Source organism: Bufo bufo, chromosome 2 (assembly GCF_905171765.1).
Source record: "Bufo bufo chromosome 2, aBufBuf1.1, whole genome shotgun sequence".
NCBI classification, from domain to species: domain Eukaryota; kingdom Metazoa; phylum Chordata; class Amphibia; order Anura; family Bufonidae; genus Bufo; species Bufo bufo.
This window is the reverse complement of record NC_053390.1, coordinates 37,356,563-37,380,627: the sequence shown is the minus strand read 5'-3', so window position 1 is coordinate 37,380,627 and position 24,065 is coordinate 37,356,563.

The following is a 24,065-nucleotide window of genomic DNA, read 5'->3' as shown; positions in this document are numbered from 1 at the left end:
TGTGCCCTGTCAGGTTTAATAAGTGGGATTTCTTGCCTTATAAATGGGGTTGGGACCATCAGTGGCGTTGAGGAGAAGTCAGGTGGATACATAGCTGATAGTCTTACTAAATAGACTGTTAGAATTTGTATTATGGCAAGAACAAAGCAGCTAAGTAAAGAAAAACGAGTGGCCATCATTACTTTAAGAAATGAAGGTCAGTCTGTCAGCCCGAAAAATTGGGAAAACTTTGAAAGTAAGGGCTATTTGACCATGAAGGAGAGTGATGGGCTGCTGCGCCAGATGACCTGGCCTCCACAGTCACCGGACCTGAATCCAATCGAGATGGTTTGGGGTGAGCTGGACCGCAGAGTGAAGGCAAAAGGGCCAACAAGTGCTAAGCATCTCTGGGAACTCCTTCAAGACTGTTGGAAGACCATTTCAGGGGACTACCTCTTGAAGCTCATCAAGAGAATGCGAAGAGTGTGCAAAGCAGTAATCAAAGCAAAAGGTGGCTACTTTGAAGAACCTAGAATATGACATATTTTCAGTTGTTTCACATTTGTTTGTTATGTATATAATTCCACATGTGTTAATTCATAGTTTTGATGCCTTCATAGTCATGAAAATAAAGAAAACTCTTTGAATGAGAAGGTGTGTCCAAACTTTTGGTCTGTACTGTACATATACAAAAATTTGCTGAGAGTTTGTCAAGGTACAGTACAAAAAATCTGACTGGTGTGCATACAGCAAAAGTTAGTCATAAAGAGATTTAAAAAATGGGACTGCTTCTGGGATTGTCTTCTGCTGGAGCTTTGAGGCCCATTATTGTGTCAGAACTTGGAGGATGCCAGTCCAACCCCACTGGTTCATACATACCATTACATTTCACCATTTTGGATGCCCAATGGTGGGCAGGCATGGTCATGCATGAAGGTCCTTGCCTCGTTTTACACCCTCCAGAGCTTGAGTTTCTACCACATTAGGCACCATAAGTATTTAGTCAATATTCCTTGTATGTTGATGCTCTTTTCGAGGAAATCAAAATGTTATAATAGATAGAGCCTAAGGCTGGTCAGACAAATGATATTTCTCATGACATCCTCTACCCCATACACATGGGTTCTGGGTTCTTCCAAACATACTGTAGATGTATTTTTATTGGGGAGAGGGGACTAAACTGCAGCCTGACACCACTGATGGCAGATTATCCCTACTGAAAGTCATTGGTCATGCTGAAATCCAGCATGAAAAACTCTTCTTTCTGGATAGTCAGGATACAACCAAGCCTATTAGCTGATTGGCAAGTCCCACCAAAATCGGTGGGCCTGAGCAACATTCATGTAGTGTGTATGGCTAGCTAAGGCTACTTTCACACTAGCGTTTTTGCTGGATCCGGCAGGGAAAACTCTTCCGTTACTGATAATGCATCATGACGGATCCATCTTGCTCCGCATCCCAGGACGGAAAGAAAACTGCAGCATGCTGCTGCTCTCCGGTATGAGAACGGAACGGAAAGCATTTTGGAGCACTCCATTCTGTTCAGTTACGTTTTGTCCCCATTGACAATCAATGGCGAAAAAGAAGCATTGTTTTCCGGTATTGAGACCCCATGACGGATCTCAATACCGGAAAATATTAACGCTAGTGTGAAAGTAGCCTAAGTCTTACAATTTGGCCTTCTTCACATGACTTTGCCACCTTTAATGTGGGACATATGATCCCTACAGTATCATATTATAAAGCTACAGGCACTAGTGTGAACCATGTATTGGTAATTGGGCCATATCCACAAGCCCTTAGATGAAAATCTGGATTTTATTACATTTGCAAGAGATTTTACTGACATTAATTAGTATAAAATTCTCCTGTTTTTAGTCTGTAGACTGGTGGATTCCAGTTACGCTTTTCTCATGATACTGTTGGTGCAGGTTCAATCCCTTCCGCAAGCCACCCATGAGCATCTGCAGATGTTTCTCCTGAAACTGGAAAAAATTACATTTGGTTGAAGTTCCAAGAAGCCCTTTTTTTATCCTGTTGTTAATGCAGTGTGAACCAGGCTGAAGTAAATACTGTTTATTGGAATAGAAAAAGTGTCCTTGGCTCGGAGCATTGGTTTGGTTTACTTGTAATCAATATTGGCTGTTTCCTCCAAGACTTACACTACCGGTGTTCTGCCAGAAAGCGTTATATTTACAAGAATGAAAATGGTCCCCATTAATGATGAAGATTATGCTGCTCTATCAGTGGTGATTCATAAAGGTATCCAAATCCTGCTGATGAGGACATAAAAGTCAAAACAGATCTGTCTCTGGAGTGCTCAGACTTCTTGAAGAAAAGGAGAGTGATATACACTAATGCTGAATCTGCTCTGTCACAATTAAAATAACGCTAGCTGAACCTAAGAAACCTAAGGCACCCCCTCATCTTCCCCTTGGAACTTGCATATCTTCAGTGTATTCTGATGTTCTCCCTAAATCCACTCCAGACTGCTTTTGTGCATCAGTAGATAGCGTAAGATTATTGCAAATCACTCACCTTCTCCGCTCCTTGAAGTGGGCTGAAGTTTTGCATACTGCCTGTGACATGCTGTGTGCTGCTGCACGGGGCTCAGTCTTTCGCCTCTCCTGTGCCTTTTCTTGTACTCAGCCCTGCTTCTGCTCACAGTTTGGAATGAACTATTTAACTATAGTATCTCATCACACCTACTTTTATGAAGCCTGGGCAAGGTGTTATCGTACACATAGATACCAGAGATGGTGGGCAAAATCTAGATTATTCTCCTATAAAAATCAAAGTAAACGAGAAGGGAAAGAGGGGATAGAAAAACTCTTTAAAAATGTAGATTGGGTTAGGTGGTGCTAGGAATGAATTCAGGTAGAGCTCTCCTTTAAATTGTAAATTTTCACTTTTAGGTGGATGCTTTGCCCTTATAATTTTACCCTTTTAATCAAAAATGATACTTTTACCTTCAGGGCCAGTAACTGTCACGGCTGAGGATGGGGGAAATCCTCAGCCGTGTGGAGCCCGGTGATGTTATGGCTGCTTGACCAAGAAGACAGGACTAGGGAGCAGGTCACCTCCTAAACGCATCCCTAACCTGACCCTGGCTCCTAGCTACATGAGCCAACCTTGATGGTAGGAGGGCTCATGCACCGGAACCTAGAAGTCCCTGCTAGCCCTCAAGATGGCCCTAAACTAGGAGCTGAATAAGACAACCCACTCCTCCTAGGCACGGAGGAGCAGGAGTCTCAACGGCCAAGCTGCTGGAAAAGGGGAGACAAACAGCTCTATGGATATGGCAGGTGAACAAAGAGTTCCACCTACCTGCCACAGCCTTGCTGACTGGATCCCTGTGTAAGCAGGGTGCAGATCACAAACGCATCCCCACACAGGGACCCAGATCCATAGCTGCACAAAATCACATGTAAAACATCAAACGGACATCACACATAACTAGAAATAAACTTAATGAGACATTATGGTTATGACCACAGGGGTGGCTCTTACTGGCAGGTAGTAAAGACAGGAGGCTGCTTTCAGCTAAGCATGGCTGAAGCAACCTGCAGACCTGCAAAAGCAGTGAGGCTTTATAGGCCAAGAAGCCACACCCCACAGTCGGACACACCCAGTGCACACACACACTAGGAAGGAGATTAACCCTTCCAACACCAGGGAAGGGAAAACACCACTTAAAGGGGACGTGCACACAATAACATAAAAAGCAAGTGCACACATACACACATCACACAAAACCGCATGCAGAACATAGCAAGCTGCAATGGCACAGCTCAGACTGCTACGCTGCCACATACATACTGTTGCCAGCGGCAACCACAGGTGAGGCGAATACCACAGCCCTCACCTGTGATTGACAACCAAAGAAAACCGCTGACAACCGCATGCGGTTCAGGAGTCACGGTCATAGCCATGGCCGTGACAGTAACCCAATATTTATTGATCCTCAACATCCCTCTCCTTGAAAACACCAAATTAAATATTCTAATGAGAATTATCAGTGTGATACTGGAAGACTGTGAAGAACATTGGGACCCATTTGGCTTATATGAAGTCGTTATAATGACGACAACCCTGAGCCCATGACCTCCACTCCTCTGTAATAGAAGTGCTCCATCTCGCTGTGTGCTCCACCACCAAGTGACAACTTAATAAGACTGATCCTATCTCTGGACGTACAAGTAATGTTCATTATAATGGATTGGCAGTGGTTGTGTTATCATCACTGATGGCCTTTAACTTCTATATAATGATGTCCTAACCACAATCTTCTCGAGTACTAAATGGGCAAGGTATTAACCATTCCGATTCTAGACAGGTTCAATTCTACCGCAACTCCTTGCAGTTTCGTTTTTGAATTAGTTGCTCCATATGCAGCATGGCTGTCCCCAGAGTATTTACGATTACATACTATAGAGTCTCTATATGTCACCATTAAGAGATAGGCGAATTTCTTGAAATTTATTTCAGGTTGATTTCTAACGAATAAGTCAGATTTGATTCAGGTACAAATAAACTTGACTCGAATTGAAAGCACTTCAATTGGTCAGAAAATTGGTATAAGACACTTGGAGGTCTCCTATGACTCATGTTTTTTCTGTCTCTTTTTTATTTTATTTTATTTTTATTGTCTCTCTCTCCTGGCCATTCCTTTTTTGAGCTCTTTAATGCAATGACAGCAATAGCTAATAATGTCAGAGTGACACTGATGTATGTAGCTATGGGTAAACGCATGGTTGATGGTGTGATGGTTGGCAGCCTGTTTAAAAGCACACTGCTATTTAAAATTAAAAGAAGTAACAAAAATTGCCCCTTATTTGGAGCAGATGCCTGCTGGTGTTTATACACACACAGTAGTATTGGAAGAAGCAGTGACTTGTTCTGAACAAGCAGTTAAAAAATTATTTGAGAGCAGCAGCGCAGTTTGGAACCTAATGGACAGGAGGTGTGTGGCCATGTAGAGGCCAAACAAGGCAGGAGAGGTGTGACTATGTAGGAGTAGTAGTAGTGGCAGCACTAGCAGTATAGTTTGGAACCTCACAGACAAGCCAGGGGATGTGTGGCTGTGTAGGGGTAGTGGCGGCAGCGCAGTATGGAACCTAATGGACAGGAGATGTGTGGCCATGCAGAGGCCAAACAATACAGGAGAGGTGTGACTATGTAGGGATAGTAGTATTGGCAGCACTAGCAGTATAGTATGGAACCTGACAGACAAGCCAGGGGATGTGTGGCTGTGTAGGGGTAGTGGTAGTGGCAGTAGAAGCCTTGACTGCAGCAGTACATTATAGTACAAGATGGGCAAGGAAGTAGATGTGCAGCTGTGTAGGGGTAGCAGTAGTGACAGTAATAGCCGCAGCAGCAGAGTAGAGTATGTGAGGTAGTAGCAGTGGCAATAGTGGGAGCAGCAGCTGTGGCAGCAGCAGCCATACAGTGTGGAAAACAATGGACAGGCAGACAGCGGCAGTGGCGTGTAATTGCAGATCTATTCATTGGAATGTCATACCTCATTCATTTTGACACATGTGATGTTTTGAACACTTGTGGAGGACAATTTTGGGTGTGATGTGGCCAACTGCCATGCTGAATAACCTTTCTGAGAGGACACTGGAGGCTGGAAAAGACAGTTCAGCGATAGCTAATTGGGTCAGTTATGGCCACTGTTCCAATCTGCCTGCCCAGAAGTTCATGGGATCAGGGAACAGGGTATGTGCCACAAAAAGAGTGCAGTCCAGGTAGGACTAAACCTGCTGTTCAGGCAGTACGTATAGGCTTGCTGATGTGCGTCAGCCTGGCATGGCACATGTAAAAACTGCTACATTATGTTTATCAAACTAAATTGGCTGTTGCTGGTGCTGCTGTAGGTTCTGCTACTTGCTGTAGTGGTAGCGCTGGCAGAGACAGTGGGAAGCTGGTGACTTAGTGGAGGGTGTAAGAGGCCTACTAGTTATGCACATGGGTGGCAGGAGGCTGCCCAGTGAAAGCTGCAGCAAGCTGTGTACAGAGCATATCCTGGTAATTTTTTTAAAAAAGACTCATTTTTTTCCTCCCAATGTTCCAATAGTTATAACTTTTTTAATTTTCAGTTCATATAGCTGTGAGATGGGGAAACAGCTCTCCTTGTCTGAACACTGTTTGTGTGGATTAAAGGGAACCTGTCACCGGGATTTTGTGTATAGAGCTGAGGACATGGGTTGCTAGATGGCCGCTAGCACATCCGCAATATCCAGTCCCCATAGCTCTGTGTGCTTTTATTGTGTAAAAAAAACGATTTGATACATATGCAAATTAACCTGAGATGAAACTAAGGAACTGTGTGAGCAGAGAATCTGACTGCAGCCAGGTGTGAGAGCCTCCCTCAGTGACCAGAGCTGCAGCTAAGTGAAGCTGATCGTGTCCAAGACCCTGATTTTGTCCAGAGGAAGAAGGATTGCTGCCAGGAACGCTGATGAGAGCTGAGGAACAAAGCAACATACACTGCGGGACCGCATGCTTGTTGGAGAGGCATTTGTTCTGTTCAGAGTCATCATGGGATGCAAAGCAGACCCGGTCGGTAAGATCGTGCACGCACCTCATCACAGTGTTGGCGCCTAGAGACTGAGACCAGGCCTGTAGTTAGTTAGGGTTTCTGTTTGTGTCAGGGCACAAGTGTTACTACTGTTCATTTCAAGGACTCCATAACTTAAAGTGACATTTCACTTTGGAGAGCTGATACAATTCTCACAAACTCAAGCCAGGCTGGCCATTTTTTGCTCAGGAGGAATACTCAGGCACGTGCTACAGGACCAGTTATGGAAGGGGGAATACTGTAGAACTTGGTAAGATTGTAAGCTGTTGTGCTGCACCGCAGGATAGCCAGTAACAGGTAAGGCTACTTTCACACTCGCGTTTGGTGCGGATCCGTCATGGATCTGCACAAACGCATCCGTTCAGATAATACAACTGCATGCATCCGTTCAGAAGGGATCCGTTTGTATTATCTTTAACATAGCTGAAACGGATCCATCTCGAACACCATTGAAAGTCAATGGGGAATGGATCAGTTTTCTATTGTGCCATATTGTGTCAGTGAAAATGGATCCGTCCCCGTTTGGCTCAGTTTCGTCAGACGAACACCAAAACAATGCAAGCAGCGTTTTGGTGTCCGCCTCTAAAGCGGAATGGAGGCAGAATCAGTGGCGGATCCAGAGCCTGGTCTCGGGAGGGACACTTTCAGATTATTTTCTGTCCGCCGCCACAAGACTCCACAGTGTAGAGGTATACTGTATATTGTGTGGCACAGTGTAGAGGTATACTGTATATTGTGTGCACAGTGTAGAGGTATACTGTATATTGTGTGCACAGTGTAGAGGTATACTGTATATTGTGTGCACAGTGTAGAGGTATACTGTATATTGTGGGGCACGGTGTAGAGGTATACTGTATATTGTGTGGCACAGTGTATGCTATATGTGTATAACAAACATATTTCACATGAAAACTTACAATTACTTGGCTTGGCCCTTGGGGATCTCGGACGCCACTTCAACACTTTGGCCAGGGGCTCGGCGGAGCTGATGGGTTTTATCCTAATGAGAAAGATTTCATAATAAGGATTTGGAGAATGGGCAGAGGGATAGCAGAGCAGAGAGAGGCTGGTGCTGCTACTAGGGGGTCATACCATGGGGGAGTAATAAAGCCCACCATAATGCCTTCCCCCCAGTAGTAATAATTCTCCTTATAATAGACAGTGCAAAAAATACCCCCTTGTAATGCCCCCAGTTGAGCTAATGTCCCCATAGTGCCCCCATAATGTGCCAGTATAAAATACCCCTATATAGTGCCCCCAGTAAATGCCCCCATAGTGCTCGTCTCCCCCCTTCCTCCTAGTGCCCCCATAATGTACCAGTATAAAATGCCCCATATATAGTGCCCCAGCAGATGCCCTCAGTGTCCCTCATAATTTGCAAGTATAAAATTCCCTTTCTTACTGCCCCCCCCGTGGATGACCCCATAGTACTCCTCTCCCCCTTCCCCATAGTACCCACCATAATTTGCCCCAGTATAAAATGCTACTGTACAGAGCCCCCCATATAAAATACCCCTTCTTTGTGGCCTCAGTAGATGCCCCTATAGTGCCCACCAATAATCTGCCAGTAACAAGAGCCCCCCCATCACGTGATCGGCTTTGGACCGCTTGTGAGATCCCTGAACGGGTCTCACAAACGGAAACCAAAACGCCAGTGTGAAAATAGCCTAAGGTCTGGCAGTTTAGTTGTGCCTGCCAGATTTATTGAAAAAAATCGAGAATATTGAGGTTGATGACAATATTTTATTAGCATCGATTGATGTTGAAGCCCTTTTTACTAGTATTCCACATAAATCTGGATTGAAGGCCACACAATATTTCCTTAATACAAGGGGTGTAAAATACAGAGCACATAATCAATATGTATTGGAAATTCTTGAATTTATACTATTACATAACTACTTTTTGTTCGACGGCCGTTTCTTCCACCAGCTCAGGGGGACCGCAATGGGTAGCCCTTGTGCGCCCAGTTACGCGATTCTCCTCCTGGGCTGGTGGGAAGGCACTATTGTTTTTAATGAACCGTGTGAATGATGGACCTCCCATATCCTCTTTTGGGGGCGATACATCGATGATATTTTGATCTTGTGGGATGGGTCTGCTGAATTGCTTAAGCCCTTTATTCAGCAACTTAATATCAATGATATTGGCCTGGATATTCTCATTACTAAGAAAAATTGAGACCTATCGGAAACCGACATCCACCTCTTAAGGTGGGATAGCTATCATCCCCCAAGTTTGAAAAAAGGTATACCGAAGAGACAATACCTTCGTATCCAAAGGAATTGTTCTTTTCTGCAATCTTTTAAGATACAAGCAGGGGACCTTCGGACTCGTTTTTCCCAACGCGGCTATTCACCAGAAACTCTTAGGGACGCTTTACAACATTCATTGGGCAGAGATAGACAAACACTGTTGCACAATACCCCTAATTTAATACACGAGGACGACAATTTACGCATTATCTGTACTTTTGATGAGCAAAATTTGCGGGTACAGGGCATTTTGAAACGATATTGGGGGATTTTACGATCGGACCCGGATATCGGGGATCTTATCCCTCCACGACCCTTGATTACATATAGGAGAGGGAAATCGATTGGTAAACGTCTTACGCATAGTCACTATGTGAGACCACACCTAAGCAGTACCTGGTTGGACCGCAAACCCCTTGGTACCTTTAAATGTGGTAATGGTTGTATTTGCTGTCCTTTTATTTACAAATCATCTACTTTTTGCAGTGTCTCTACCAATAAAATCTACCAAATTAGGGACTATGCAAACTGTAAGACACAGGGTGTGGTCTATCTCTGCACATGTACCTGTCCCCTCAACTATGTTGGGAAGACAAAGAGGGAACTACGACGAAGGGTGGGTGACCATGCGAGTGACATCAATCACAAACGGGATAAACCCATTGCTCGACATGTTATTGAATTCCATCAGGGAGAGCCTAGAGCCATTGTCTATCAAGTCATTGAGTTTGTTCGTAAATCCGCTCGTGGCGGTGACTGGGACAAACAGATTTTACGTAAAGAGGCTCAATGGATCCATCGTCTTAAGACCGTGTCTCCTTCTGGCCTTAATGAACAGATATCTTTTGCCTGCTTTCCCTGAGAATTACTTAAGTGTTTAATTTACCTTGCCTCTCATACTTATCTACGCATATTTATCTGCCTTATTTATTAGACCAGAATAGGTCCTGTGCGTTTTGTGTTATCTATGAGGATTCGTGGGTTTATGGTTATTTTATCCTTGACCCCCGTTTATATTATCCTCTTTCATATACAGTACATACCCTCTGTTTTATGTCCTACCTGCTCCTATCTCAGTTTGCCAATTCATATATTTAAATAATCTAACAGATATATGTTATGTTGATATTGATCCCATACCACATGCCTCTTGGCCTCTCATGACTGTGTTTGTGTTCTATGCATCGATCTTGGGTACTAATCCCTCTGTGACGATGTCTGGTGAATTTGGAGCGCAGCTTGCGTTCCATATGCCGGAAATACGTCGGCGGTGGAGAGCATTCTGCGTTCCAAATACCGGAAGTTATGTATCGTCACTTCCGTTTTTTTTTATTCTTGAGCGGCGGCACCTGGAGAGTGGCGTCTGCATAAAGGTATGGTTTGTTTGGACATTCTTTGCACCTCTTATCATCTAGGCGGCCAGCATCTGGGACATCTCCACCAGATCATTATTTGTCCCCTTAGGAACCTTCGCTACCTGATGGGGAAACACGTCGGGACTACTTTTAGAATCATTTATGTGGCTTTTTAGGGGCATCCAGGGCACATTAGGGTGAGCCGTGGATTGAGTGGGGTCGCCCGTGGGGCGGGTGCTCCACAGTTAGGTAGGGAGACCCCTAGGGTCATTTAGGGTTTTACCTTCCCTGACCTCCTCTCAGCTGGCTTCGACTATACCATCTTCGTATATTATACAGTTGCCACTGGCATCAAGGTGAAAAGGAATTCTCCATTGTTGATTATCAACATCCTTTCATCTGCGATCACCACTATATCATCTCCCGGGTACCGTGAGTAACCAACGCATGGCTGCTAACAGTTATATCAAATCTGTTACATATTTTTACTGAGCCGTTTTGTTACTAAAGAGTATTACCTTATACGTACGGTATCTGTCTGTTATGTTATGTTATTGGTGCCCTATATCCCCCTACTTACCCACATTTACCTCTATGTAACTGTTTATCAAGGGTAGAGGTACTTTGGATTTATTACTAAATCACTCCTATTTAGGCGGATTTATCTTTATTTCTATATATATATACATCACATTTTTGAGGGAATATCTATTTTATTATCGTATTTAGTAAAGGTTATATTTTAAGGGTTATTTACTTCTGTGACAATTCTGTGCCTGCCAGTAGCTAAATTACTGCACTTTCCTCCTTCATCCATCGGAGGGCGCCACGCTGTGCAGCACAAGGGTCTCAGCATTCGGGCTGGATGTATGTAAATTTATTGTATGTTCCCAGCATTTGTGGTTGTGTTTATTGCCATATTTAAGTAAAATTCTGTTTTGGCAAAAGCCGGAGTTGTGGTTGTTTTCCTTGTCCGTGACTTCACTGTATCCTGGGGAGCCCACCCCGGTACACGGGTTACATCGCCATCTGAGAATTTTTTTTTAAGGGCACCATTTAATTTACCATGTCTGTTATTGGAAAATGGGGGGAAAAAATTTGAAATTTGTGATTTATTTGATTTGTTTAGAACTGATTCACTTAGCACTATTGTTGATTTTTTTTTTTTACACTGCAGGGGCATATTATATACCAGGGGTACTCAACTGGTGGACCGCGGTCCAAATACCATCCCTTCCATAGGAAGCAGCACTTTAGGCTGCTTCCTAATCTGACAGTGCGCCGGAAAGAGCTGGTGCACAAGCTCCTCCCCATGCAGGCGCCGGATGGAAGGGGATTCATGCGGCGCCTGCACGTGGAGGAAGCTGTCTCTCTCAGCGGCTCAGTCCCTCCTCTCCTGCGGCACGTAAGGGAGCTTCAAGCTCCAAAGGACACTTACGTGCTGCTGAAGAAGAGGCTGGACATCACCACTGCCACCAATGGAATAAAGTCCACATTTTGGAGGGGACTGAGGGGTACAGACAGGGCGGGAACACGTCACTGACTGCAGGAAAGGACTCCACAGTGTCAGTGTCCTGTTCCCATCCCGCCTGTGCCTCTCTCTGTAATGGTGAAATAAAGATAAGGCTCCATTCACACCATGCTATTTTTGTTCCACATCCAATCCCCATTATTGGTGGCTTGGCTGCAGACCCCTTCATTTAAACAGGGGCCGCAAAAGATGTAGAGAGCACACTGTACTGTTTGCATCTTTTGTGGCCCTATTGAAATGAAGGGGTCCACATCCAATCCACCAATAATGGAAGTTGGATGTGGAACAAAAATACATATGTCTGTTGTGCGGCTAGGGTTGCCACCCGGCCAGTATCTCACCGGCAAGGCCGATATTTTAGTGGCCCTGCCAGTGCAGGTAATTTCTACCGGCAATTTTCCTGTATGGACTGTTACTAATGAGAGCTTCCATTGCAGAGCGCTCATAAGTTCAGCCTTTACCTCCACCGCCACTTGTGTTAATAAAAAAATAAAATAAAAATTACCTCCTCCATTTACTCGCGTTGTAGGGAACGCTCACTGCCGTTCCCTAGGCTCAGGACATGACGAGCTCCGAGACGTCATCACATTGGAGCGCAGGTCCCATCCTCAGCTTACAGTCAACAGAGAGTGTTCACCGCAGCGCCATCAAATGGAGGAGGTAAGTTTTTTTTTGTTGCAAAAGCAGAGATGGGGGCATTTTTCTTACCGGGGGCACTAATGGGGGCATTATTCTTATTGGGGCACTAATGGGGGCATTATTCTTACTGGGGGGCACTAATGGGGGCATTATTCTTATTGGGGGCACTAATGGGGGCACTATTCTTACTGGGGGCACTAATGGGGGCATTATTCTTACTGGGGGCACTAATGGGGGCATTATTATTACTGGCGGCACTAATGGGGGCATTATTCTCACTGGGGGCACTAATGGGGGCACTATTCTTGCTGGGGCACTAATGGGGGCGTTATTTTTATTGGGGGCACTAATGGGGCGTTATTCCTATTGGGGGCACTAATGGGGGCATTATTCTTACTGGGGGCACTAATGGGGGCATTATTCTTACCAGGGGCACTAATGGGGGCATTATTCTTACTGGGCGCACTAATGGGGGCATTATTATTACCAGGGGCACTAATGGAGACATTATTCTTACTGGGGGCACTAATGGGGGCGTTCATCTTTACTGTTGGCATTCAGCTCGGACCTTCACCTGACTGCAGACCCAGGTATGTGGACCTTTATTAAAACTAGTTTAGTACCCCTGTTATATACTATTTACTATAGATTTCGAGAGGATTTAGGCAGTGTGTGAACGCAGTACAACTAACAAGCGTGCAGAACTCTAACCCTTTGACATTAGACCATATCCCGAGGGTTCACATTCACAAGGGATTTTTATATTCGTTGGAAATTCTCTCGAAGGCAGAAAAATGAAGATATTGCATCTGCATTGACATTTCAGGCTGCGAACATTGCCTCTGGGGCCCCTCCTTGTTTCCCATCTCTTGGTACTCACCTGGATCAGCTTGCAGAGAATCCAAGACTCCTTGTAGCGGTGGCATCTGTCCTGGTAACCTAACAATGGGAGTCTTCACCCTGCCCGGGCACACAATGGGCTTCTCTACTGCACTGTGTGTACAGGGCATGTCTGCAGGGATCTGAACAAACACAATTGCTCAAATATTTACCTGCAAACATAAATAGAAAACGTCTCGGTCCAGAAGACAGCATGTCCTCACCTAAGACATATTATAGAACTGCAAACCGTGCTGAGGGATGTGTTGTCTGACGAGGAACTACCAGTCCAGTACCTCGTAAATCAATGGCACTACACAATAGTCTGCTTCTCAGCGCTAGTTTATTCTCATGTATTCAGAGGCGTAACTATAATTCCTAGGGCCTCATAGCAAAATGTGATGGGGCCCCCACCACCTAGTGTAAAGAAATCAAAACAGCAGTAGCAATAACTAAAGATACAGTATGTATCATAACATCATATATCATAAAGGTTCTCGCGGTGCCCCAGCTGCGTTGGCGACTTCTTACTCCTCTGCCTTCACCTTGTGCTTCCACTAAGCCCCCGCTGTCAGGTGGGAATGCCATCAGCAGCGCGTCTACCAGCGCTTGCATCTTCCAATCACACTCCAGTGATGGAATTAGGAACGACACGTTGTCCTTGTAGCGGGGATCCAGGAGCATGGCCACCCAGTAATCAGCACTGGTTAGAATGTGGGCAACTCGGCGGTCGTTGCGCAGGCACTGCAGCATGTAGTTGCACGTGTGCCAGGCTGTCCAGAGACAACGACAGGCTGTCCTCTGTGGGAGGTGTATCGCCTGTGTCCTCTGTATCCCCCCAGCCATGCTCCAGTGATGCCCATGAGCTGCTTTGGGTTCCACCCTGCTCTAAACACGGTTCCTCCTCATCATCATCCTCCTCAACCTCCAGAACTGTGCCCTGGCTGGACAGTTGAATAACTGGCCTCTGTTGGTGCAGGAACCCACCCTCCGAGCCACTTGTGAATGACTTGCCTGATAACCATGGAAATGATCCCTCTACCTCCTGTGCCACATCCTCTTCCAACATCGCCCGAAGCGTTTTTTTCTTGGAGACAAGTGGGATAGTAATGCTGAGGACGGCGTCATCAGCACTGGCCATGTTGGTGGAGTACTTGAAACAACACAACACGGCACACACGTCCCACATGGGGGCCCACTCGTTGGTGGTGAAGTGGTGCTGTTCCGCAGAGCGACTCACCCGTGTGTGCTGCAGCTGAAACTCCACTATGCCCTGCTGCTGCTCACACAGTCTCTCCAGCATGTGCAAGGTGGAGTTCCAACTTGTGGGCACATCGCATATGAGGTGGTGAGCGGGAAGGACGAAGTTACTCTGTAGCGCAGACAGGCGAGCACCAGCAGGGTGAGAACGCCAAAAGCGCGCACAGGTGGCCCTCACTTTTTGCAGCAGCTCTGACATATCGGGGTAATTTTTCAGGAATCTCTGCACCACCGAATTCAGCACATGTGCCCGGCAAGGGATGTGCGTCAAACCGGCTAGGCCCAGAGCTGCTACAAGATTTCGCCCGTTATCGAAATTGCGAGACTGCAGCAGAAGAGGACCAGGAGGAGCCTGAGATCTTTTGTGTTTTTTGAAGTGTCTACTCTACTGCAGCTCGTACTTTGCATTTAGATGCCTGGTCATGCAGGTTGTGCTCAGGTTGAGAACGTTTATGCCTCGCTTCAGGCTCCGATTGCACAGCGTGCAAACCACTCGGGTCTTGTCGTCAGCACATTGTCTGAAGAACTGCCATGCTAGGGAACTCCTTGGAGCTGGCTTTGGTTTGCTCAGTCCCAGGGTGCGGTGGGCAGCAGCAGGCATACCAGCTAGGGGACGGCCAATCTGCTTTTGCACACTGCTCCCTCTGCTGTGCGGCTGGCACTGTGTGACCATCCCCTCTTCCTCCGAACTGCACATGTCACTCGCATGACGTTGATTTCATGTAGGGTCTAGGACCTCATCATCCTCCACATCATCTTCCACCCACTCTTCACCTCTGCCCTCCTTGCCGGTCTGCAGACTGCAGAAAGCCCCAGCAGTTGGCACCTGTGTTTCGTCATCATCCGAGACGTGCTGCGATGGTCCTCCCATGTACTTATCCTTAAAACATAAGTGGTTGGGAATCAGTGCACTCAATCTCTTCCACTTCTGGGGCAGGGCTATGTGGACGGCCCTCGGAAACCCTTCCAGCAGAGTCATCAAAAAGCATAAGAAACTGCTGCATGACTTGGGGCTCAGACTGCTTGGCTGATTAGCAAGAGGGTGAGGTAAAAGACAAATGCCCATGGGCTGCAGGTGCCAACTCTGCAATTTTAGCAGGGGACCAGGTGGGAGACAATGTGAAGGAACTGGAAGCACTGTCAGCCACCCAATCTACTACCGCCTCTACTTGTTCTGGCCTCACCATTCATACACCGGTATTCGGGCCTACAAAATGACGATGAACGTCCTGTCGCCTACTCGCACCTGAGGAAGGTGTTTCATTTGGGCGTGTAGCTGGCACAGATCGACCACATCCTCTCCCTGCAACAGAAGCTCCACCAGCAGCACAATGATCTGGGGCACGTCCCTTATTTGATGCTCTCCTCATTCTTTGAGGTCACCCACCGAACTAACAGACGGATTAACTATATTAATTTCCCTGTCACGGATGCAGTGCAGGTCTACCTCACACAATAAACGGGTATATGTCACTCACTGAACTAGCAGACGGATTAACTATTATATTTTTGTGTCAGGGGTACAAGGGTGGTGCACTGCACCCACAAAAAAATCACTATAAGTCACCCACAGAATTAACAGCCAGATTAATTATTATATTTCTGTGTTAGGGGTGCAAAGCTGGTGTATTGCACTCACAAAAAAATCACTGTAGGTCACCCACAGAATAAATAGCCATATGAAATTCCTAACACTCTCCCTCACTTCAGCTGCCTGCTTCCTGTCCCTGCACTACTCAGAGCTGATGGGCGGTGCTGCACGTGATCCAGCTTGTATAGAGGCTGGGTCACATGATGCACCGGCCAATCACAGCCATGCCATTACTAGGCATGGCTGTGATGGCTTCTAAGTGCCCACAGCTCAAAAGCTTGTTGATTGGCTGCCCTGCAGCCTTTCAAAAGCTTTATTAAAATGCCCAAACACCGAACTTGAAGCCAAACTTTTGCTGCAAAGTTCGGGTCCGGGTACCCGAACTCTCAAAATTCGGTACGGACCCGAACTTTGCAGTTCGGGTTCCCTCGACACTGGTTACGACCATGCATGTATGAAGTTTTCCTATTTATTGTACTCCACGTTAGTATAGAATAAGAATGTATTACTATAATAACAGTAAAAATAAACCCAATGTAGTGCCTGACTGAAACCTGGAATAGCACATTGAATATATACATCTCCCAACTAGTGGTGGCTGTATATCTATATGTAGTAATCTTCTGAGCTCCTTCTACTGGTTGCAGTATATCTCTGTATGTAGTAATCTCCTGAGCTCCCTCTAGTGGTGGCTGTATATATCTGTATGCAGTAATCTCCTCAGCTCCCTCTAGTGGTGGCTGTATATATATCTGTATGCAGTAATCTCCTGAGCTCCCTCTAGTGGTGGCTGTATATATATGTATGCAGTAATCTGAGCTCCCTCTAGTGTTGGCTGTATATATCTGTATGCAGTAATCTCCTCATCTCCCTCTAGTGGTGGCTGTATATATCTGTATGCAGTAATCTGAGCTCCCTCTAGTGGTAGCTATTTATATCTGTATGCAGTAATCTCCTGATCTCCCTCTAGTGATGGCTATATATATGTATGTAGTAATCTCCTGAGTTTCATCCAGTGGTGGCTGTATATATCTTTATGCAGTAATCTCCTGAGCTCCATCTAGTGGTGGCTGTATATATCATTATGCAGTAATTTCCTGAGCTCCCTCTAGTGGTGGCTGTATATATCTGTATGCAGGAATCTCCTGAGCTCCCTTTAGTGGTGGCTGTATATATCTTAATGCAGTAATCTCCAGAGCTCCCTCTAGTGGTGGCTGTATATATCTGTATACAGTAATCTCCTGAGCTCCCTCTAGTGGTGGCTGTATATCTCTGTATGTAGTAATCTCCTGAGCTCCCCCTAGTGTTGGCTGTATATGTCTTTATGTAGTCATCCTCTGAGCTCCCTCTAGTGGTGGCTGTATATATCTGTAAGCAGTAATATCCTGAGTTTCCTCTAGTGGTGGCTATATATATCTGTATGCAGTAACAGTGGCATGCCTAGGGGGGGTGGTCCACACCGGATGTCATGCTGTCAGCTATACAGGGGGGTGCTGCCTAAGCAGCAGCGCCTGGCCTAATGTCTCTGCAAGGAAGGAGAGCTGTGATTCTCTTAGGAGAAAGGACCTTTGATGACGTCATCACCATGTGACCAGTAACATATCGATATTACTGGTCACATGGCTATGAGGTAATCAAAGATCCTTTCTCTCTATCAGGAGTGTTGTTGCAGGAGAAGTTTGCCATAATTGTAGAGCTTTTTTTGTGAAATTACATCAGGAAAAGGTGACAGGAGCTGTTATGCTATTATACTGTAAGCTACTGTATATTAAGGAGTGCTATATTGTTCTGCTGTATACTGTGGGGTGCTGTATACTGTGGGGTGCTGTATACTGTGGGGTGCTGTATACTGTGCGATACTGTATACTGTGGGGTGCTATACTGCTCTACTGTATACTGGGGGGTGCTATACTGTATGCTATAGGTTGCTATACTGCATACTATGGGGTGTTATACTATGTATTGCATGTTCTGGGGTACTATATACTGTGGGGTGCTATACTATGTATTGCATACTGTGGGGTACTATATACTGTGGGGTGCAGTATACTATGGGGTGCTATACTATATATTGCATACTGTGGGGTGCTGTATACTATAGGGTGCTATACTGAATACGGTGGGGTGCTGTATACTGTGTATTGAATACTATGGGGTACTGTATACTAGGCGGTGTTATATACTGTGGGGTATTACACTGTATACTGCGGAGTGTTGTACGCTATACACTATGAGGGGCTGGGGCGTTATACAATAGACGTCAATTCAACAAATCTGACCTAGATAAATGAAGCGTATTAGGTTATCCTAAATAAAAACTGCCCCCCCCCCCTACGGCTGATAGCCCCCAATTAACATTTGTCCTATTAATCTGTAATAATAATTCCACTCTATTTCATTAAAAGTCCTCCGACCACTAAACACCGGCGAGCTATCGTATTTGTGTTCACTGCTGCACCAGGGATGTGGTTCTGTCACCACTCGTCCCTCTATTGCTTCCTTTTTATTGATTAATTGCATTAATTATATGGTTTAGGGTCAGCACTGACGATAGCCTTCCTCTAGAATCGCTTAATACGTTGCCCAAAAAAAGTGTTTGCCAGATTCCTGGCATCCTCAGTGGTAATGGGCAACGACACTATATACATGGCATAGTTTTCTTTAATATTTGCCAGAAAAAAATTGCCATGGGGAACAACGCGAAAGAGGGGACGGTCGGGGCAAATGGACAGAGGAGGCCTAAGATGGATAAACGGCTCTCTAAGCCGCCAGGGAGCGCGATCACGCCTATCTCACTTGTATGCTCGCCGCCGGCCGCCGCTCACCTTTCAGGTGGGAAAACCTCCCATCTTCCTTGTAGCCGCTTGCTCCAGTGCTCCTGAGCAAGAAAACGGCTGAGCTGTGTGGCCTGTGCCTTCTAGTGAAGTGACTACCTCACCAGTGTTGTGTGTGTCACAGTGTGTGTCTGCAGATTCACTGCCGCCGAGCTGAGCACTGTGGTGTGTGGCAATTAGGAGTGGTGCAGACAGTCGCAGTGGCACTGTGGTGTGTGGCAGTAAGCTTACATTGTATTTTCATGGTGACAAATTCCCTTTAAATTTTCATTTACCAGCAATTTTTTGTTTACTAGCAATACATTTTTTTATTTCGAACAAAATAAATATTTCAGTATATTTAAATGTAAAAATAAAGTTTCTTATGGTTTCGGCGGGGGGAAAAGGGGAGTGCCAGAGAAAGTACCCGCCTCAGGTGTCAAATACCCTAGGCACGCTACTGTGCAGTAAGCTCCTGAGCTCCCTCTAGTGGTGTCTCTTGAGCTCCCTCTAGTGTTGGCTGTACATATCTGTATGCACTAATCTTCTCAGCTCCCCCTAGTGGTGGCTGTATATATCTGTATGTAGTAATCTCCTGAGCTCCCTCTAGTGGTGGCTGTATATATCTGTATCCAGTAATCTCCTGAGCTCCCTCTAGTGGTGGCTGTATATATCTGTATGTAGTAATCTCCTGAACTTCCCCTAGTGGTGGCTGTATATATCTGTATGTAGTAATCTCCTGAGCTCCCTCTAGTGGTGGCTGTATATATCTGTATGCAGTAATCCCCTGAGCTCCCTCTAGTAGGGGCTGTATATATTTGTATATAGTAATCTCCTGAGCTCCCCCTAGTGGTGGCTGTATATTTATGTATGCAGTAATCTAATGAGCTCCCTGTAGTGGTGGTTGTATATATCCGAATGCAGTAATCTCCTGAGCTGCCTCTAGTGGAGGCTGTATATATCTGTATGCAGTAATCTCCTGAGCTCCCTCTAGTGGTGGCTGTATATATCTGTATTTAGTAATCTTCAGAGCTCTTTCTAGTCTCTTTCTAGTGATGGCTGTATATATCTGTATGTAGTAATCCCCTGAGCTCCCTCTAGTGGTGGCTGTATATATCTTTATGTAGTAATCTCCTGAGCTCCCTCTAGTGGTGGCTGTATAAATCTGGATTTAGTAATCTTCAGAGCTCTTTCTAGTGATGGCTGTATATATCTGTATGTAGTAATCTCCTGAGCTCCATCTAGTGGTGGCTGTATATATCTGTATGTAGTAATCTCCTGAGCTCCCTCTAGTGGCGGCTGTATATATCTGTATGTAGTAATCTCCTGAGCTCCCTCTAGTGGTGGCTGTATATATCTGTATGCAGTAATCCCCTGAGCTCCCTCTAGTAGGGGCTGTATATATTTGTATATAGTAATCTCCTGAGCTCCCCCTAGTGGTGGCTGTATATTTATGTATGCAGTAATCTAATGAGCTCCCTGTAGTGGTGGTTGTATATATCCGAATGCAGTAATCTCCTGAGCTCCCTCTAGTGGAGGCTGTATATATCTGTATGCAGTAATCTCCTGAGCTCCCTCTAGTGGTGGCTGTATATATCTTTATGCAGTAATTTCTTGAGGTCCCTGTAGTGGTGGCTGTATATATCTGTATGCAGTAATCTCCTGAGCTCCCTCTAGTGGTGATTCTAAATATCTAAATTCAGTAACCTCCTCAGCTCCCTCTAGTGGTGGTTGTATATATCCGAATGCAGTAATCTCCTGAGCTCCCTCTAGTGGAGGCTGTATATATCTGTATGCAGTAATCTCCTGAGCTCCCTCTAGTGGTGGCTGTATATATCTTTATGCAGTAATTTCCTGAGCTCCCTGAAGTGGTGGCTGTATATATCTGTATGCAGTAATCTCCTGAGCTCCCCTATTGGTGGCTGTATATATTTGTATGCAGTAATCTCCTAAACTCCCTCTAGTAGTGGCTGTATATGCAGTATGTTTGAGTGAAGCTTGTAGTCCTCATGCAAAATCTGCAACAGAGTCCCCACCTATCACATGCTATCTATAATACTAACTTTTTCTTAGAGGGTCATTTAACCCCCCCCCATTACCAGAGCCCCTCTGCATATCCTATAGATTTGTGCAATATAGGATCAGTATACCTATAAGAAAAGATCTAATTTCTCTCTTAGAGTCTGCATTTGACATAATATTGTAATCCAAGTCCGCACAGTAAAGTAAAGTCCGCACATTGATCCTTGTGATGAGCTCAGTGACTTAGATAAGGTTTTGAATAATGTATCAGTAAATAGCTGCTTAATTCTATCTGCTACCACATCAGCATTTTCCTACACTGAATGTATGGCAAAAGCCTCTTTCACACGACCATTTTTTTTCCCATTTACGTTCCTTTTTTTTCGTTCCGTATACAGTCCGTATATGGAACCATTCATTTCAATGCTTCCACAAAAAACGGAATGTATGCATTCTGTTTCCGAATTTCTGTTTTTCCGTTCCGTTCAAAGATAGAACATGTCCTATTACTGCCCGCAAATCACGTTCTGTAGCTCCATTCAAGTCAATGGGTTCGCAAAACAAACAGAACACATACGGAAACATATTCGTATGTCTTCCATATCCGTTGCGTTTTTGCGGAATCATCTTTTGAAAATGTTATGCCCAACCCAATTTTTTCTATGTAATTATTGTATATTGTATATGCCATACGGAAAAACGGAACAGAAATAGAAACACAACGGAAACAAAAAACAGAACAACGGATCAGTTAAAAACGGACCGCAAAACACTGAAAAAGCCATATGGTCGTGTGAAAGAGGCCTAACTGTTATGGAGCTCATGACTGTCTGTCAGATACTTAAAGGGGTTATGTGGTTTAGAAATCCCATTTACAAATGGTGTCTATTGCTCTGGAGGACCCAGCATGTCTGTGATTTACATTGATTTCAATATAAGCTGTGTAATACTTCCTTTCCCCTCTGGAGGCACTGCAGAGAAATAAAACAGTTACTGTTGGATTTTCCTGAAAATTACATCTGATTGATGGGAGACACATTGATCAGTTATTGTTAAAGAACCCTTTATAACCATGCCAGGAGACAAACTCTGCTCTGTCATACCGATTTACCAGAACTACTACTTCTTTTAAACGTAGCATTGAACCTTTATGCACCATAGATCCTCCTGTAAGTCAAAAAAGAAACCATATTTGATGTTTTTTCCACTCCACATCCAGCAGAAATCTGCAAGGTCCTAAATTGCCCAAGTAACGGCTGGCACAGGTACCTCTAAATTATGCAGACACAATAAATTATTCATTCTAATCTAATTCAGAGGCCCTGAGCAACTGACTCTGCAATATGTTTACACACTATACATTGTAATTGGGGTCTATTAAAGGGGTATTCCAGACATTAACCTGCCATCTATCCACAGGTCTGGTTGATGCGACCCCCAAAGATCAAGAGAACACAAGACCTTAGACCTCGATTGTATGCACCGGAAGATGGTCTACTATGCTGCAATCAGCGCCAGAAATATGCCTAATTTAAACTGATTTCTGTTTGATAAATAACCCCCATTGTCTATAATAAGACAATCCCTTTAATTTACGATGAGAAAAAGTAAATTAAGTTATGGATTGACTTGTCACAGTTACCACCACAGTAAATACAACAGGACCTTGGACAGCACCGAGGAGTCAATAGATAACTACTGACTCAGTTAGGAGACCTGGTGTTCCAACAAGGTAACGTCCGCCTACACACTGCCTGCAGTACACAAAGTGCTCCTCAGGGTATCCAGAAGCTCCCATGACCAACTCGATCGCCAGATCCCTCCCCCATGGAGAAGGTCTAGGACTATATAGGCAATGGATCTTCCATGCACAGCAGTCACCCTGGATGAACTATGGGTCAAAGATGAAAAAGCTTAGAAGGACATGCAGCATCTATATGACCATTACCATGCCAGAGTGGCATCAAGGGCAGATGCCACCTAGTATGTAAGTGACCCTGCCTCATCATATACTTTGCTGCAGAATCCAAAATAAAGGGAGCACCACCTTGGCTGTGTGATCAGTGACCAAGCACCACTAGCAGTTTTTACATTTTCAAGGTGTTCCAATCTTATTTTCCGGTCATAAGGACCTAGTAAATTCAGGAAAAGGAAAATCATCGTTGACCCCTTCACTTCCCTAGACCAGCAGAGGTGTTCTCATTAATCCATTCACTGCCCTAGACCACCAGGATAATTATCGTTAAGCTCTTTACTGCTTTTACCCTGCTGCAGAGCCAAAAATAAAGGGGGCACCACCTTGGCTGTGTGACCAGTAACCAAACACCACGAGCAGTTTTTTTTAGATTTTCCCGGTGTTCTTTTTTCATTTTCCGGTAATGCACATTAACTGTCATAGGGACCTGGTAAATTCAGGAAAAGGAAAATCATCATTAACCCCTTCACTTGTCTAGACCAGCACGGATGTTCCCATTAATGACTTCACTGCCCTAGACTACCAGGACCATTATCATTAAGCTCTTTACTGTCCTAGAACACTAGGAATAATACCATTTTCTCTTTCACTGACCTAGACCACCAGGTATGTTCCCATTAGCCCCTTCACTGCCCTGGACCACTAGGGATATTATAATTATCCCTTCATGCCACAGATCACTGTTAGCTGAAAATGGCCAAATGTAAAAAATGGTGTCGTCTGCTTTATCATAGAAGGGGGTCCCCCCACTCGGGTTACCCCTGCTATCAGCCAGAGCAGAGTCACTGCTAAGTTTGCTGCCCTGGGGGCCAAGCTCATCCTCGATTTGAATGAGTGCCATATAGTGCTTCATTTCTCTTGCAGCATCACAGAGATAACTAACTAAATATTTTTTACAGTCATTATTCATTTTAAATATGAGAAAATGGATGAAGCACGCCCACGCAATGTTCTTGACTGTGGGCCCTCATGAATGCAACTTTGTATCTGTTTTGTTGCCATACTCAGGAGGAATAATACTTTTATTGGGGAATTGCTTTATTATATTACATCAGTTATTAACTTCCTGCTCTTCCTCTCACAGTGGGATGGATTAGGGGATTTATTCTTTATTATTGAGGCTGCAAAAGTAATAGTTTTTGTTATAATATTGGTATCTGATGGGAGTTTCTCAGATCAACAT